We start from the raw sequence: 17,091 nt of genomic DNA, 5'->3' as shown, positions 1-17,091 counted from the left end.
TCAGAACGCCATCTGGCACTTCACATGGGTAGTAGGGCACCAAGCACTTGAGCCATCACTTGGTGCCTCCGAGGTGTATTAGCTGGATCAGAAGCAAGGGAGCCAGAACTTGAACCAGGCGCGCTCTCATTGGATGCCAGTGTGCCAAGTGGCATCTGAACCCCTGTGCCAAATACCTGCCCCTCCCTTTTCCCCTAGGTTTCACACTTTGCTCACACAACAATGTAAAAGTTCTTTTTAATTCCCTGACAACCAAAACCTCAAGGATCTCTACCACTTTATGTTCTTTGAAACTGCAGACATGTCCTGGAACTTCCTGCCTTCTGTTATCACTACATGTCTGTTAAATGGAGAGTAAACCTCTTTCAGCTCCTGCAGGAAGTTGTTCTACTGTCTAGGGCTGATTTAAAATGTGTTTTCTACTGTTAAGACTCCGGGCACGGGATGTGTACTTAGTCTGAAATGTGTATGTCATAAAATCCTCGGGGAAAGGCATCCAGCTGTCCATGCACTGGGCCCGTGCGTAGCCCTCACGCGTCCGTCTGCTCTGACGTTTGTGGCTCTGCCTGTTGAGCTCTGTGTTGAGATGTTTTTGATGCACTTGTCTGCCTACCACATAAAGCAGCCATCGTTCCCCTCCACGTGTGGAGGCCTGGGCCTCCCCGTGCGTGAAGTTCCACTGTTGACATTTGTGCGTTCCCAGCGTTTCTTCTTGTATCCTAGTCCTGCATCTTACAGCTGTGGTGCTCTCTGGAATTTAGATTCCATGAAAAGCACAGGCCTCTAAAATGTTAGCACTTCCATCAGAATTCTACAGATGCTTTTAGCTGTGTTGTGAACGAACGATCCAAAGCCCCTTGTGCCCAAAGCTCATGAAGGCTCAACTCTAAATCCATTCTAAAATCGTTGCCAGAAGAACCAAGAAAAGGAGGGTTGTGGTCTGCACCTTGGCATGGAATTTTACGTGCGGGGACAGGCACAGCGATGGTGTTGGAGCTGTCTGCAGGATTCATTGGCTCCCACCGGGCGGGGGCGGCCAGGTCTCCACACCAGCCAATAGTTCATATGACTAACCCCAGCGTGTGCCCAGTCCACCGCCCCCATCAGCACACACGGGGAATGCTAATGAGGCCTCGGAATGACTGATTCTCCCCACACCCAGGCCAGAGCCCTCCACAGGGAAACAGCCTCCAGGACAGGTGGCTGCAAAGGATTCCATCTGAAGTGGGAACCCTCGGAACCTCTCGGGGGGAGAGTAGAACACCTGCCCCTGCAAGGTGTTTTCTGGATGGCGCAGCTGAGCTGGAGGCGCAGTGCTGTGACGGTTCCAAAACTTTGTTTCTTACTAGTTTTATTTATTTATTTGAGAGAGCTCCCATCTACTGGTTCTCTCCGCAAATACTCGTAACAGCCGAGACAAGGCCAAGGCCGGATCCAGGGACCAGGAACTCAACCAGGGCTTCCCAGAGTTGAGTGTCAGCAACACAAGTACCAGAGCCATCACCACGGCCCCCTGGGGCTGCACTCACAGAAGCCGGAGTCAGACGTTCGGTGACATTTCGTAGATATCTATTCAAACATTCCACAACTGTATGTGTTTCTAAAGCTTCTTAACCTAAACTTTAACATCTAAGGCACGTTCATGTGACATCCAAGTGTCTGGTGACACTTCCTACACCTCACTGCGATCAGGAGTTGGTGGACACGGCATGACAAGAGTGCACAGAGACTGTACGCACTACACATGCCACAGGAAGCACTGCCACGCTTCAGGTCCAGCTGACCTCAGAAAGTCACAAACATGGGAAAGCCATCGTGCAGTGCCACAGCTGGACGCAGGAAGCCCCACTCGGCGGCCACGATGAGGCAGCAACACCCCCAGAAGGGCCTGCAAAGCTGTCCTCAGGCTTACCCCGTGCACCCCAGCTCTCAGAGCTTCTTCCAGTACAGAACACAGCAGGGGCCCAAGCACTTGGGCCATCCTCCGCTGCTTTCCCAGGCCATTAGCAGGGAGCTGGATGGGAAGTGGAACAGCCGGGTCTCAAACCAGCCGGCATCACAGGCTTAACCTGCTGCCCATCCCTGGCCCAAACATTGATATTCTTTTTTTGACAGGTAGAGTTATAGACAGAGAGAGAGACAGAGAGAAAGGTCTTCCTTCCGTTGGTTCACGCCCCAAATGGCTGCTCCGGCCGGCGCTGCACCGATCCGAAGCTGGGAGCCAGGTGCTTCCTCCTGGTCTCCTATGTGAGTGCAGGGCCCAAGCACCTGGGCCATCCTCCACTGCCTTCCCGGGCCACAGCAGAGAGCTGGACTGGAAGAGGAGCAGTTGGGACTAGAACTGGCACCCATATGGGATGCCAGCACCGCAGGCAGAGGATCAACCAAGTGAGCCACGGCGCCAGCTCCGACACTAATAGTCTTAAAGCAGCTCAAAATTAGTCTGTCAGACACACTGAAAAGAAGTCAGAAAAAGTGAAAATGTCAGAGTAGGTGGGGCACATCGTAGATGAAGCAAAGCTAAAGTCCAAGTTTCTCTGATTTCTCTGAAAGGCTGCAGACGTGCTCACTGCTCTGATTGTTGCCTGAAGGTTGTTAATTATTTTCTCTGTGTGTGTGTGTGTGTGTGTGTGTGGCAGGGATGGGTGTCCTAGCCTGAACTGAAAACTCTAAGAATTTTATATCATTCCAAAAGATTATCTTACCTAAGTAGGGACAAATGCACATTCCTCAGTTTAGGCCATACCACAAGTACTACGCACTAAACATAACTAAATGAGTGAGGGATGTTGTAATATTTTGGTACTGGTTAACTCCATGAGAAATGTGGGAACAAATATTTCTAATGTTGATTCATTATTTATTTTCTCATCTACTTTAAACAGAAGAGGAGAGAGAGAGAGGGAGAGGGAGACAGAGAGACAGAGAGAGAGAGAGAATCTTCCATCCTCTGGTGCCCTTAGCAGCCAGAGCTGGCCAGAGGAAGCCAGGAACCAAGAGCTCCATCTGGGAGCCCAAGCACTTGGGTCATCGTCCACTGCCTCCCAGAAAGCAATAGCAGGGAGCTGGACTGGAAGCAGAGCAGCCCGGACTCACTGAACTGTGCTCTGATAAGGGATGTGGGTGTCCAATGCCGTGCCCTAACCTGCTGCACCACATGCCCCAACCTCATTTTTTAATCAATAAAATGATCTCTGAACTTGAGTCTTCCCATTTGTATAATAAGCAGAAGAACTCCTACCAGCCATCTCAAAAGATCACGATGACTGTGATTGTGCACTTGAAATGTGCTCTAAGACTGTATCGTGCTGAGCCTGTGTTCCTTATTCAAGTTTTGACAACGGAGACAACTGTTTACAGAACTGTGGGTATGCTCTGACCTTGCTGGAAAGCAGGTTCCTGCTCCAGTTAGAACGGGAAAGATTCTGGGCAGGAGGCGGGAATGGAAACGAAATGGGTAAGACCAGAACCACAGCAGTGATTTCAGGCTTCCCTGAGAATGAGGGAAAATCTACCTGAAATCACGAAACCTTCTTTTTTTGTTTATTTATTTATTTTTTCTTTTCTTTAAAAAAAAAGTTCCCACTTCGTTTCTTCATTTCTTTTTTTTTTCTTTTTTTTTTTTAAATTTATTTGACAGGTAGAGTTACAGACAGTGAGAGAGAGAGACAGAGAGAAATGTCCTCCCTCCATTGGTTCACTCCCTAAATGGCCACCACGGCTGGCGCTGCGCTGATCCGAAGCCAGGAGCCAGGTGCTTCCTCCTGGTCTCCCGTGCGGGTGCAGGGGCCCAAGCATCTGGGCCATCCTCCACTGCCCTCCCAGGCCACAGCAGAGAGCTAGACTGGAAGAGGAGCAACCGGGACTAGAACCCGGCGCCCATATGGGATGCCGACGCTGCAGGCGGAGGATTAACCAAGTGAGCCACAGCGCCAGCCCCATGAAACCTTCTTAAAAAAAATTTCTTTATTTATTTTAAAGGCAGAGTTAGAGTAGAAAAGAGAGAGAGTCTATCCACTGGTTTACTCCCCAGATGGCCACAACACCCAGGGCTGGGCGGGTCTGAAGCTTCTTCCTGGTCTCCCACATGGGTGGCAGGCGCCCAAGCACTTGGGCCAGCTTCTGCTGCTTTCCCAGGCCCCTAGCAAGGAGCTGGACTGGATGTGGAGAGCTGGGACTTGAACCAGCACCCATATGACATGCCAGCATAAGAGGCGGCGGCTTTGCCTGCTGTGCCACAACATTGGCCCTGACACAGGGATGTTCCCACTGACTTGAAATTCGATGTAATTTCTATAATTTTTTCTTTGGGACATACAAATGAGGTTTTCATAGGATTTTGTTTATTATGAACTTTTAAGGCTATTAACTTAAAACAAAGGTATTTAACATTATATAGATATTCAACATTATTATTTAAGCATTATTCAAGTAGTAAATGGTCTTACATATTGCCAACTACATCTATCAAAGATAAAATTTGATAGCAAATCTAACAGCTGATTCTGTTGGTTTTTCATGTGTTTCTAAGAGCTTATGCTTTCTATACGTAAATAAGGAACAATCTAATGAATAACAAGCAGTTGGATATTTATTTTACATATATTTTTGTTATGATTCTCATGGTTCTATTTAGTGCTTAGCTGATATTAATTCTGCTAAGCTGCTGTGCCACAGCGCCAGCCCCAAAACCATGTTCTGAGTGTGACCTACAGGTGGCATTCACTGTGCAGGTGGGAAACCGCCTGACTGCCATCGTCCCAAGGCTGGGGCCTGAAATGCAGCGGAGGGTCCCGGGAGGAAATGACAAAGAACCCAGACTCTGCTGTGTTTGGATGCAGTCCAAACTTGAACGTGGTTTTAACTGACTGCACATCCAGGGAGGAATTTGACTGTGCTAATACTGAAAAGGAGCACTGGATGAGAAACGAGAGGCCAAAACCAACAGATCTGAGGAAGGCACTGTGACATGATTCTGTGTCAATAGACTGACGGGGTCAGCAGGGGCCGTGCGAGCGCTCCGTCTTTCAGGCGCAGCTCGCAGACCGCAGGGAACAAAAGGCATCGCCGTAAATCGTGAGAGCGCGTGGAAAAGCGGTAGGAAATGGCACTGCATAGCTCAAAGGGTCTATTCTGCTGCCTTTCTCCCCGCTTTCAGCCTCAGGTGACGTACTGTAACCTCTGATAGCAACATGTCTGTGTGTCGTCTCAATAATCAGAGTCAGCCGTCAGGTTCAATGACAAGCTGAGCCGTCTCTGCCCCCAGATCCGCTATGTCTCAGTGGAAGGAACCACGACAACCCTTCTGGGCGGGACGCAGGGATTAAATCCAGCCTGCATGGGGGCTGCTGCACTGCACGGGCAGGGGGTGTGAAGGCTGCCTCAGCCACGAGGAGCAGCCTCTGCTAAGCAAGTCTGAAGCTCCAACAGCACAAGGCAACCAGTTGTCACAAAATGGCTGCAGACTGATGAGCCATGGCCCAGAGACGCTCCAGGGGACTTAGGGAAAATGGCTTTTTTCTCTACAAAGAAAGCTCTTTCCACTGTGAGGCTGCAGGTGCTTGACAGTCTACACACCCCATGGGTCTGTGGACCCAGCTCCTGTAGGCAGTGATGCCAAGGTCCTCTCGCCAATGCAAGGCCCAGGCCTAGCCCTCGTCGGTGGCACTGGCTCTCCGCTATGCCATCCGGCCTCACCTGCTTGTCTTCTAGCAGGGGACCCAGCCCGATGGGAGCACCGGGACTTTCCCACAAGAGAGGACTTTTTCTGTTAACTCTAACTACTGAAGCATCACTCGAGCTGTCACTTGATGGCATGGCAGAGACGAGATCTGAGATTCTGTGTCTAAGCTAACGTGTAGTGCTCAGTGCATGCCAGATGGCCTTGAGTGCTCTCTGGACAAGTGTGGGCTCATTAAGTCCCCACAAGTCCCTGTTCACAGTGCAGAAGCAAAGCAGGGAGGCAGGGCCGGGCCAGGCAGTGCAGGCCCAGAGCCCAGTGCACAGAGACTATTTGTTCAGGGTGCAGCCTGGATCTGAGGAACACATTTCCCAAAGGCCCTGTCCAGTGCACAGTGTCCAGGTCACAGGCTTTGGCAAACAAATGCCAGATAACATCTGAACTTTCCATCGTCTGTTTTATACCTTGCCCAAAGCGCATCTAGAGTAAAGGACCAGCTGAGGTTCCGCTGTGTCCACCACAGATTTCTGCAGACAAACATGAAACACATGAAAGCAAAAGCAAACGCTCACTTGCAGGCCCCCTCCAGCACCAAGTAACACAAAGCCACGACCTCTGGGTCACGTCGTGCTACCGCAGACGGCGCCTTCCCCTGTCCCTTCAGCTGCCTCTGTAAATCCGCATTTGCAAGCCCACACGTGCGTGGCTTCACATCTGGTTTACAAGCACAGGAAGGCCCTGCTCCCCCACGGAGCCCTCAGAGGCAGGGGCACACAATCTTCACTCAAACCCCACGGTGCCCCTGCAAGTCCTCCTAACCCTCCTAAGTGACGTCCAGCACCCAAGCTGAACTTCCCATCCCTGCCAAAGGCACATGCATGGGACGCATAGGACTTCCTGGCTGCACTCACTGTCCTGCGCCTTGAAGCCCCTGCAAGTGAGAGTCCACCCAGAGTCAGCTTCAGGAAGAAGCCAGGACTCGGTCATCAGCCAGCTAACTTCTGGCACTGGAATCGCGCCTAAGGGGTTAACGACATAGGCAGGATGTCCCGGCTGACAGCACATCTGGCGTGGCCTGGTCCTGGGACTGTTGTATAATGAGGTGCTAACAGAGCCAGCTACAGCTGCCCCCCACAGAAACCTGTGTGTGTGTCCTGCACTTAACCCCCTCGCTGCAGCAGGTGAAATTCCAGAACAGCCCATGCAGGGGTCGTGTTAGCAGGAGTGTGCTTCCCTTGAGAACCTGTGGACCAAAATGTAGTCATCCCTGGGAAAGGCAGAGCAGAGAAGGGACTGGCGGGGGCGTTCTCATAGGCCCAGGACCCTGGCTGCCTCTTCTCATGCCCATTTCCCTAAGCACTGCCTGTGAAACACAAAGCGACAGGCAGGATGTAGTAACTAATCCCAGAAAAGCAGCAGAGGGCCCCAGCCTGTGAACTCGCCACAGATGGACTGAATGGTTGAGTGATTGCCGCATGGACATCATCCGAGCAGAGTGAGGCGGGAGACCAGGTTCTACCTGCAGCCCTGCCACTACCACCCACCACTGCAGCCAGCACAGTCGTCTTCCTGCCTGGCTCAGGTCTGTCCACACATAACCTAGGGAGGTCAGTCAGGTAACCTCTGAGTCCCTTTCCAGTTTATAATCTGTCCTGTGACTCAGACTGAACCTCAGTGTGTGTATAGAAAGAGACAGACAGCTGCTAGGGCCTCAGATGAATCCAGACAGGCTGCAGAGGGTTGGACCAGGCATGAAAATCAAGGAGCCAAATCACTTCTGGCTCCTTCTTCATGCAGGCTATGTGGGTGCTCACAGAGAGACCTGTGTTCTCTCCATTCCCTCTCCCCTTCCTAACATCTGCCATGCACAAGAGGAACAGCGCAGTGCGGACAAGGCAGAGCTAAAACAATGCCATTCTCCATCGTTTCTGAGAAACACAGCTCTTTCCATTGTAATGTGCCATGCCTGAGTTATTCTTTAACAAATTTACTATTCTTAAATTCCTCAGTTCTGGGGTTAGTGCTCTGGCACAGTGGGTTAAGCCACCCTCTGCAGCACCAGCTTCCCACCTGGATGCTGATTTGAGTCCCAGCTGCTCCATTTCTGATCCAGCTTCCTGCTAATGCGCCTGGAAATGCAGCGGAGGATGGCCCAAGTCCCTGGGCTCCTGCACCCACGTGGGAGACCGGATGAAGTTCGTATCTCCTGGCTTCAGTCTGGCCCCGCCCTGGGCATTGTGGCCACTTGGGGAATGAAACAGCAGATAGAAGACCTCTGTCTCTCCCTCTTTCTCTCTGTAATTCTAATTTTCAAATAAATATATCTAAGATAAAAAATTTAAATTTCTCAGTCTTAATTTCTAATATGGTAAATATTGATCAGTAAAACCTATCTAAACAAAACTCTGGGTTCCTCAGTCATTTCTTTTTCTTTCTTTTTTTTTTTTTTTAGATTTATTTATTTACTTTGAAAGAGTTACAGAGAGTTACAGAGAGAGGAGAGGCAGAGAGAGGTCTTCCATGCGATGGTTCACTCCCCAATTGGCCACAATGGCCAGAGCTGCGCCGATCCGAAGCCAGGAGCCAGGAGCTTCCTCTGGGTCTCCCACGTGGATGCAGGGGCCCAAGAACTTGGGCCATCTTCTACTGCTTTCCCAGGCCACAGCAGAAAGCTGGATTGGAAGTGGAGCAGCCGGGTCTCAAACTGGCGCCCTTATGGGATGCCGGTGCTACAGGCGGCAGCTTTACCCGCTACACCACAGCGTCGCACCCCCCAGTCATTTCTGACAGTGCATGGGGCCCTGAGACTGGAGCGTTCAGCCACAGCTCCTGCAGGGGTCCAGGGGATGCCCAGGAGCTGCTTGGCACTGGGCATGGATGCTCTTGCCTCCTTGGGGACAGTGGTTCCCACCTCGCAGGGCTGTCACCAGACTCAGAGCTGACACAGGTGCCTCCCCCAGTGACACCATGCATCCACTGTAATCCTATGTGCTTTCCTTCCCCCTTTCCCACATGTACCCTCCCACCTCCTCTCCCTCTTGGTGGGTCTGCCGTTGCCTGGCCAGGCTAGGAAGTGTTGTCTTTGACTAGCAGATGGCCGTGGCCGGTGCTGCTCTGGGGGCTGAACATGAAGCTGCCCTGTGCGGTGTGACCCCCAGACCCTACCCCCACCCATCGGCACTGCGCTGCGTGCCAGCTGCACTTTGAATGTGGCCTTCACAGAAGCCCCGTCAGCAAACGACAACAGGAAAACCAAAGTAAGTGAGGCTGTGTTTCTAAAAACATGCTTTGTCAGGTGGAATGTAGAGCAAACAGTAGCCCCGGGAATAGTCAACGCAACAGAAGAAGGAAGTTGAGGGAAATGTAAGCAACGACCCTCGCTCCTCAGAGGAAAAGGTGGCGTCTGTCCAAGCTCTTCTCAGTGTGCACTGTGTTCTCCCACAGCGTCCGGCTCCTCTGTGAGCACCCTTGTGCCACCACCTGCTTTAAATACAGAATGTGATGGGCCCAAGTCCCGCCCCGTGCCCACCACAGGGCCACTTAACCTGGGCGAGGCGCTTTGTGAATATCTGTAAACGTATGTTTTGCATGTTTTGCATGCATATTAGTTTTCTTTTTCTTTTTTTTTTTTTAACTTTTTTTTTTTTTGACAGGCAGAGTGGACAGTGAGAGAGAGAGAGAGACAGAGAGAAAGGTCTTCCTTTGCCGTTGGTTCACCCTCCAATGGCCGCCACGGCTGGCGCGCTGCCGCTAGCGCACCGCGCTGATCTGAAGGCAGGAGCCAGGTGCTTCTCCTGGTCTCCCATGGGGTGCAGGGCCCAAGCACTTGGGCCATCCTCCACTGCCTTCCCGGGCCACAGCAGAGAGCTGGTCTGGAAGAGGGGCAACCGGGACAGAATCCGGCGCCCTGACCGGGACTAGAACCCGGTGTGCCGGCGCCGCAAGGCGGAGGATTAGCCTAGTGAGCCGCGGCGCCAGCCCATATTAGTTTTCTACTTTCATTGAGATTTCTTCTTATAATTTTTATTCATTTCCATTTTATTTGAGAGAGAGAGATTGATTTTCCATCTGCTAGTTCACCTCCCAAATGCCAGAGCTGGGTCAGCCAAAGCCAGGACCCCAGGCAGATCTCCCACGTGAGTGGTGGGAACCAACTACTTGAGCCTCCCAGGATGCACATTAGCAGGAAGCTGGATGGGAAGCAGAGTGTTCAGGCCTTGAACCAGGCACTCCAACAGGGACGCATGTGTCCGAGCAGCACTGTACCTCCTGCACCAAACCCCAGCTCGTTAGGTCTCTTATCTGTGTTTGCATGCAAAGTTTTCCTTCATCTCGACACTCGGCATGTTGCTGTGCCTACTTTATAATTTAGGAAACTGAAGGCCAGAGAAAGCAGCAAACTTGCCCAAAGCCCCAGAACACTGATTTGACTGAACTGAAACTGGAACACCAACAAAACGGGAGGATTTAAAGGCTGGAGGGGTGGGGGATGTACAGGAGGGGACAAGCCAAGGGAGGGACTGGGTTATTTTTGTCTGGGGGGTTGCCACTTAGGCAAATCTGCTCTTCTGTGGAAACACAGCCGCTTCACTGCCCAGAGACTCACGCTGTACGTCCTCCAGGAACGCCAAGACTGACTTCGCCGCCGACTTTTACTTACTGATTTGTTTGTTTACACACTGGCCACCTGGGCAGTCCTGTTCCAAGCGGGATTTTACCGAAGGTCTGCCCAGGCTGTTTTCTATTTGGGCTCCTCCTGAATAGAGGGTTTGTAAGTTGAGAACTGTCTGTATTGCCTGAGTGATGTCATTAAATATATATTTGGTCAGTCCAAAACTATCTGGCATCTGTCCTTTACCAACATTACTGAGCACTTGAGTTTCCCAATCACGCAGGCTTAGAAAGCACAGCCAAATCGAATGACGGTCAAGCCTGTGCAGTGGCTCCAGTGGACCCCCCCCCCCCCCACAGAAGAGACCGAAGCTCACAGAAGATTCACTGTAACGGAATGCAAAGAGAGACCCTCTGAGCCACCAGCTTTTCTGACTCTGTATGTTTAAATACACACTGGACTCGACTACTGAAAAATGCTGGCCTGCATGACATAGCAGCCACCTAAGCTAGGACAAGCTGTTCTTTGTTTGAAGGTGCCCCGGGGACGCAAGCCGAAATGATTTTTAGTGACAGTGACAGAGTTAAGCTAATAAACTACGCTCTTTCGCCTTTTTGTTTATTTACTTATTGGTAACTTAACAGCTCTTCCTACTAGAACTCTCTGCGAGAATGGAAACATCTCTATCCGTACTGTCCAACACAGCAGCCTCTAATCACACGTGACCATCAGGTTCTTAAATGTTACTAATGCTACTGAAGAACTTAATTGTTCATTGTATTTCCTTTATTCGATCTAAATAGCTGGTGTCACCACGTGGGAGACATCTTTGAACAGGTCGTGCAAAATGCTTACTGTGAAAAAACAAAACTATGCATGGATTGCAAAAATTTTCGCACCAAAATAAATTCACAGTAACTCGTCACAACATGTCTGAACCTAGTCTGAGGCACTAAGTTTGAGACATCAGAGCTAAACTTGCAGCATGAAAAAGATCCAAATTGTGGGGAAGGTTGGATGGAAGGATACTGAAAGCACTGATGTGTCACCAAAATTTATGGGGACAATGCCCAAAGAAATCAATGGTTCACCAATGTGTAACTCGTTCTAAGAATGGACAAGACAACACTGAATGGAAGCGTGGGGCAGCAGGTTATCCACATCAGTTCTTGGAGGAAAAGTTCTTCTTGCTCGTGCCCTCATGCAAGAGGACCAACGATTAGCAGCAGCAGCAGCAGCGAGCACCCAGAAATCTCAATGGGCTCAGCTTACACAATCCTGACAAGGAAAGCAGAGCAAACCTGCTGTCAACGGGTGCCAAAACCGCTGTGCCCAGATCAGCTCCAGACAAGCTGCAGAGCTTTCAACGTGGGGTCGAGATCCCGGGAAGACGCAGAGCAGGAAGGACACACGACTTTACCAGCACAACCAAAGCAATGGTTACCATGGAAATACAGCGGTCCAGTCAGTGTAAGAGGGGACCAGTCAAGGGGCCACCACTGTGGCGCGTGAGGTTAAGCGATGCAGGCATCCCATGGGGGAGTGCTGGTTTGTGTCCCAGCTGCTCTGCTTCCAATCCAGCTCTAATGTGGTATGTGCCAGGGGAAGCAGCAGATGACCCGTGCTTGAGCCCCTGCCGCCTGCACTGGACACCCAGATGGAGGTCTAGGCTCCTGGCTTCGGTGTGACCCGGCCCCTGACCCTTAAAGTCATCTGGGGAGTGAACCAGCAGATGGAAGATCAATCTATTTCTCTTTCTCTCTGACACAGCGCCTTTCAGAAGAAGACTGTTAAAGAGCAAAGCTTATGGCAACAGTTTCTTGGATTTTCCACGTTGACTTTCTGGAGGGCCAAAGAATGATAACACCAGTGCTGTTTGTGTTTTGAGAAAATTAGCCAAAGTCTTAGCAGTAAAACACACAGAAAAAGCTTCTCCACTGTGGAAAAGCCCTTGCTCACTCCTCTCATCCAGCAAGGTCAGTTTTGCAAGAGCTCTGATGGAAAATCATGAGGCATCCACCTTACAATCGTGGTTCAGCTCCTTTTGATGTTTGCGTCTTAATCTTTTTTTTTTTTTTTGTAAACTTTTACTTATTTATTTGAAACGCGGAGTTACAGAGAGGCAGAGACAGAGAGAAAAAGAGGAAGACAGAGATAATCTTCCATCCACTGGTTCACTCTCCAAATGGCTGCAATGGGCGGAGCAGGGCCAATCCGAAGCCAGGAGGCAGCTTCATTTGGGTCTCCCACGCAGGTGCAGGGGCCCAAGGACTTGGGCCATCTTCTGCTGCTTTCCCAGGCCATAGCAGAGAGCTGGATCAGAAGTGGAGCAGCCGGGTCTTGGGATGCCAGCACTGCAGACAGCAGCTTTATCTGCTACGTCACAGCACCGGCCCCATACTTCTTAATCTTTAAAAAAAATTTAAAGGACACCGATTTTTCTCCAGTTAATAGAAAATGGACTGCCTTGACCTGGTTGAATTGAGAACCCCCAATTCTTTGGAGATGGACTTAATGCTGGTATCACATGATATACAAGTGTTTGAAACTTCACAGAGCTTATGCCCAGCACCGTGGTGCAGTGGATTAAGCTACCACCTGCAACCTCAGCATCTTATGTGAGTGCCAGTTCAAGTCCCAAAGGCTTCCCTTCTAATCTAGCTCCCTGCTAACGCGCCAGGAGAAGCAGCAGCAGATGGCCCAACTACTCAAACCCCGTCACCCACGGGGGAGATCCCGATGGAGTTCCACACTCCTGGCTCAGCCTGGCCGGCCCCTGCTGTCGCAGCCATTTGGAGAGTGAACCAGCAGATGGAAGACCTCCCACTGGCTCTCCCCTTCTCTCTGTAACTCTGCCTTTCAAATAAATTAATATTTTTAAAATACAATTTTTATCTTTTAATTCAATTTTTCCATAAAACTTTTGAAGTCCTCTTGGAGAGAGTGGTTACAAGTTCTCCTTCGGCAAGCAAAAAAAAAAAAAAAAAAATCCTGTGAGTCTATCATTTTAAAGACGCCCCGGATCATGAGGCTGGGGTTAAGGCTGTCGTTGTTCAATCTCTAACCATTACTTAGATGTTAAAATAAACTTAGCTAAATGATCACAAATTTTCCTAAGTTTTATTCCTACTTAATAAACACCAAAAAGCTATATTACATGCAAAACAAGTGGGACTGAAAACCTACATCTGCCGTGTGCAGTTCATATCTGCATGTCCTTGGATTCAGAGGGAAGCCAAGGAAACGTGAGAAGGGAGGGGGCCTGTGTTCCGGGGCGGTGCTGGCTCCTGCACGCTAAGTCCCAGCTCAAGACAGCCACGGAAGTGTGTCCTTTCAGCTCCCCAGCTCCTTGCTACGCCTGGGAACACAGAAGACAGAATGCCTGTCTCTGAAGCACAGCCAGGCCGCAGACAAGGGCAGCGCCTGGGCGCCACGAGCCTTTGGGACGCTCCTCACCAGCCATGCGGGTCAGCGAGGGTTTCAGACGCGTCAAAGAAGGTTCCAGAACGAACAGCACCTTCCTGTGACGGCTGGCCACTCTCGTGTCTCCTGGAAAGCTCCCTTTCTTTGGCATCGTGCCAGGGACTCTCGGGGTGCGCACTCCCGAGTCCGCTGGACCGATAGCTGCTCGGCACGCACTGACACTGGAGCGCCCGCGCGTCTTCCCGGAAGGAGGCCCGAGGCGGCCAGCAGGCTCCGATTAAAGTTCTGACGTCAAACACCTCAGTAACCGCCCCCGTGACACCCGGCTACCTGGGCCCTGCACCCATGCCCGCCCCAGAGCGCCCCTGCAGATGCAGCGTGGTTTTCTGACCGGCCGGAACGCCACTAGGTCTCCAAAACGCGCTGGAGGGAGGCTGAAGCAAGGCGAGGGGGAAAACCCCACCCAAGTCCCGCACACGGCCGCAGCAGGGGCTTCACCGGGCGGACAGGCCGGCCCCATCTCCTGGTCTGCGCAAGGCCGGGAACAGCGGCACCAACAGCCTCACACGGCGCCCGCCGGGCGCAGCGGCCACGCTTCCGGCCATCGCTGCGACCGCAGAGCCCCGCGCGACGGCGACCAACCGGGGCCCACGGCCAGCGCGGGCCCTGCGCGGCCGGACGGCCGGGAGAGCGGCCGCCTCGGGGCCTCTGCCCAGCGAAGCCCGGGCGTCCTCGGGGGCGCACGCCCGCCCCGGCCCGGGGCCGGCCCGCCGCGGGGCCACGTGGCGGCCCCGCCTCCCCTCCCCCTCCGGCTGTTCTCGCCGCCCGCCGTCCCCACACTTCCCTGTCCCCTCCCCCGCTCTCCCCACACCTCCCCTCCCCCCTCCCCGTCCCAGTCCGCGCGCGGGCTCGGTGAGTCACGGGTCACGTGATCGGGCGAGTCCGGCGCGCCGAGCCTCAGTGGAAATTTCCGGAGGCCCTGCTGCGCCTGCGCCGCGGAGGCCCCGCCCCGCCCGCTGCGGCCGCGCGCTGGCCCCGCCCGCTCCCCTTCGCGCCCTTTCGCCGCCGCCCCTGGGCCGCGAGCGGGGCCTCGGCGCCTTGGTGGCTGCCGCCCGGAGGCCCCCGCCTGCGCCGGGCTCGGGAAGAAGCGCCACCGCGACCTAACCGTGCGAAAGCGGACTCGTCCCCACCCCGCGACACTTCCCTAGCTCTCCCCGACCCAAGGGTTTATCCCTGAGGAAGCAGCTGGGAGCGCTAGGCGCCCTTCTGCAGCCTGGGTGACCCGGCCACGGCCACGCGGTGACAGTGGGACCCGAGGGAGGTGCAGTCCCGGGTCGCCGGGGCGGTGGGCCGGATGCACGAGGTGCCAAAGGCCGCAGCCAAAACAGTGGGAGTTGTGCTGGAGCCTGTATGTTAAGCACTTCCCGTTTAAGAACCAGAATTGCAGGTATGTTCATTTTAATAAATCCTTAGTTCAGTATCTTAGCCCTGGGCAAAGAAACAGCCAGGAGCTGACCGCAGGCCAGGAAGGCGGGTCCACTGTGGCCTCAGCGGTCTTAGGTGGAATACAGTGACACACTCCAGGGGAATAGCAGAGGCATTCCGAAGTCAGCCTGGTGTGCAAATCTGTGAGAGTCTGGAATTTCTGACTTCAAGACCATGAGGGCCTCGCTCTGACACAACTGCTGACTTCCTGATGCAGCCTGGGGGCATTCTGAGCCTCCCTCAGGACTTTGCTCCCACATTTCCTGTGCAAGCTAATTAGCAGGTGTCTGTTTACACAGTCAAAGAACCGGCAAGTCCTTAATCTCTCTGCCTCTGTTTTCTCTCGCGTTCATTGGGAAATGTCACACCTAGGGAAGTGGACCCTTGCAGCGCCACACGGAAAGGCCAGCCTCGGTAGACCTTGGAAGGGACATCCTTGGCCGCCTTGTGTGCGGATGATACACACAAGAGCACTGATGCCAGCCCCTGGAACGGTCTTCCGTTTTGGTAGAATTGAATTTGTTTATACAATAGCTGTAAAACCATCTAAGTTTTTCTAAGATTTTTTTAAATGCTTTGTTCCCCACTTGTAATTTCAAGTTCTCATTTACTTGAAAGGCAGAGAGAGAGAGAGAGCGAGCTGCTGGTTGGTTCACTCCCCAAATGTTTGCAACAGCCTGGCCTGGGCCAGAACGAAGCCAAAAACCTCGAACTCCATCCAGGTTTCCCATGTGGGCAGCAGGAAGCCAAGCACTTGAGCCATGGCCTTCTGCCTCCGGGTGTGCATTAGCAGGAAGCTGCAGTCAGAAGTGGAACAGGGATTCGAACCCTGGCACTGAGTGTGGGATGCAGCTGTCTCAAGTGGCATTTTCACTTGGCCATAGTTGTCCAATCTCTAACCATTACTTAGATGTTAAAATAAACTTAGCTAAATGAAAAAAAAAATGTTCAGAAGTTTTATTCCTACTCAATGAACACCAAAAAACTACTACATGCAAAGGTCCTCCCTTTCACACTATCACTCGACGCCCTGCAGGCCTGAGTAGTTGGGTCATGTGCTGCTGCACCAGGTGCCTGCTCCTGTAAGATATATTTAAGGCTGAGTTTCGGGGGCACCGTAACTTTCTCACTGAAAAATGAGCACCATAAGCACAAATCACAGGTTGTGCACACATCGGCACTCACAACAAAATGTGTGTTTCTATGCACGGCTGTTATCCCCAGCCCTGGCCCATGGATCTGAGGCATCGACAGTAGCACGCTCAACCGACACCGCTTTGTTCCCCAGCGGATGTGGCCCTGGCTGCCTGTGACTCCTGAACCCCTGAAGCCACCATGTGCCCAGGGCAGGAGACCTCCCAGCATGGTGACAGCGTGGCAGTGAAAGAATGACTGGCACTTAGTCTCCACGACCAGTTCCTGGTCTTCAAGAGATGATCAATTATTGTTGGTTTTAGCTGCTGATTTGGGAATAACTGCTGTGTAGCAGTTGGTACCTAATGAAGTAAGCTTGAAAACCAGAAAAACACGGCAAAGCCAGCAAAACGTTCCCAGAGTCAGCACTCTTGATTGTGGTCGGGACCTCCTGACGAAGATTAGACACAACCCTTCACTTACTGAGCACTCTCTGAAGACGATCCAGCGTAAGATACACAAAATGATAAGAAGAAAAAGAGTTGAGAGAGGGATTTGCTAAGGGAAATGGGAGAGACTACTCTGAAAAGATAGGGAATGTGACGACATGAGAACCTGCAGGGCAGGATGTGAAAGGAAGGAAAGCAGGCACAGGACATGAGCACCGACAGAACCCAGCAAGACTGAGCTCTTGGAGGCATGGGGCAGGGGGACTGGGGAGAGGTTCGTCAGGGGACACGAGATCTGTTAGATGGAG

The 17,091-nt window shown here is 52.1% G+C and overlaps 1 long non-coding RNA gene across 1 annotated transcript; it reads right to left on the bottom strand.

The window, feature by feature from the left end:
• Positions 1 to 13,396: 13,396 nt before the first annotated feature.
• Positions 13,397 to 14,247, bottom strand: LOC138843914 (uncharacterized). Its single transcript, XR_011379117.2, has 2 exons — positions 13,749 to 14,247; positions 13,397 to 13,650 (listed from the first exon to the last, which is right to left on the bottom strand). It is a non-coding gene; the product is annotated as an uncharacterized LOC138843914 (long non-coding RNA).
• Between the last annotated feature and the right edge of the window lie 2,844 nt (positions 14,248 to 17,091).

This window comes from Oryctolagus cuniculus, chromosome 9 (assembly GCF_051225735.1).
Source record: "Oryctolagus cuniculus isolate XC-2025 breed Fujian yellow rabbit chromosome 9, ASM5122573v1, whole genome shotgun sequence".
Classification (NCBI taxonomy): domain Eukaryota; kingdom Metazoa; phylum Chordata; class Mammalia; order Lagomorpha; family Leporidae; genus Oryctolagus; species Oryctolagus cuniculus.
Note: the sequence above shows the minus strand (reverse complement) of the source record. Positions and strands in the feature narration are given on the sequence as shown.